We start from the raw sequence: 1,778 nt of genomic DNA on the forward strand, positions 1-1,778 counted from the left end.
TCCCCAGCCCAAAGACCCAACCAAGTATTGCATACACCCACATAGAAAAGGCAATTACATGATACAACCCCAATGGCAAGTATGTAAATGAACACATGTCCGTCACACACACACAATGGTTGCAAGTGAATGTGAAAACCCATATCATGACATGCTTGAAACCAATGAGATAATACCACACATCGAAGTATGAAGAAAAAATGTATTAAACGCAACATGAATGGAATTAAAATCAAACAACAATGGGAATAAAAAAAGAAAAGCTGCATGTACGTAAAATAATGAAAAACAAGAAATCATAATCCAAAGGAAAGGTGTCCAAAGTCACAGTCCAACAAAGCAAATCCAAGGGAAAAACAAAAAAAGAGATGAATCTAATAGTGATCTATATACAGATGAACAATCCAGGGTCCATGATCCCAAATGAAGAAATGAAACCTATAAAAAATACTACCTAATGAAAAACTATATACAGAAACGTGGTGCTTTGTCCAAGTGCAACCAAAATAAAGAAAAAACCAAAGGAAATCTAACACTATCTAACTATTTACAAGGGCAGCGGGCTAGTCCGACGGCTCACTTTTGGATGTCCCGGGCCAGGGCATCATCGAACTCCTGCTCAATGTCCTGGAGGCAGTCCTCTTCCATGGCCCCGAGGGTTCGCAGGGGCGACGACATGTTCTCCTCCAACTCCCTGCGAATTGCCTCGAGGCACTCGGCCTGCCTCAGGGCCCTCTGAATGGAGTTCTCCGACCTGATCATCGTGAGCCGTGCCTCTTCTGCCCGCTGCCGCTCCGCATCTATGCAATGGCCTAACCACTGCCACACGGAAGAGACTTCCCGTCCTGGGTCCTCCTGCCCTCTGGACGATGCCTGCCCCTCCGATGACAAAGGCCCCGAGCCATCATGGCTCCCACCTTGTTGCTGCTGCTGCTGTGCCTCTGCCCGTGCCCTGGCTCTTGCTGCCTGCACATCCTCCTCCGGCTGGGGTGCAGTTGTTGAGGTGGCCACCCCTGCTGGATGTCCGACTCCCGACTGTAGCAGGGATGTGTCCTCCACCAGCCAGGCCGCAGGGTCAGAGGCAGCTCCACATGGCACCCAGGTGACACATGGGTGGGAAGAAGGCACGGAGTAGAACTGGTGCGTAGGGGGTTCAGATGAGGAGGGTGTGGGAACAAAGCCGAGGAAACGGAGGAATCCGGCCCTGGTGACCTGTCCCAGGAGGTTGACGTGGTCAACGAGCCATTCGAGACGACATGCAGTCTCCCCATGAAAAGACTGCATTTCGCCTTGCATGGCCCGTTGACGCAACGCCACACCACCCAGGACAGGCTCAACCCGGTCCCGGATAGCCACGTCCGCAGTCCATCCTTCCTTGTCGGCACGCGACCTTCTGAAGAGGGCATCATACTGCCCCAGGACTTGCTCCACCAGAACACCAACTTCGGTGGCAGTGAAGCTGGTGGCCCTCTGCCTATCTGGCTGGGGGTTGCCAGTGCCGCCAGATGGTGTAGTGCTGGACATGGCAACCCCAGAGGCAGGAGTGGGTGGGCAACTGGGTCCTGGGGCTGGGCTGTGGAGCGATGGAATCCCAGTCGGGAGTCTTCGCTTCCAGCAGGGGTGGTCACAGCAACAGCACCCCTGGCTGACGTGCAGGCAGAAAATGGCAGGGCACGTGGGCAGCAGGCAATCAGGCAGCAGTAGATGGCAGGTGGGAGCGCGCTCGGGGCTCTAGGGGGCAGTAATTTGGCCTTCTGGGCAGGAGCGTGGTCTTCCGT

The sequence above is a fragment of the Ambystoma mexicanum genome, chromosome 11, assembly GCF_040938575.1.
Source record: "Ambystoma mexicanum isolate Mex_15411 chromosome 11, UKY_AmexF1_1, whole genome shotgun sequence".
Lineage (NCBI taxonomy): Eukaryota > Metazoa > Chordata > Amphibia > Caudata > Ambystomatidae > Ambystoma > Ambystoma mexicanum.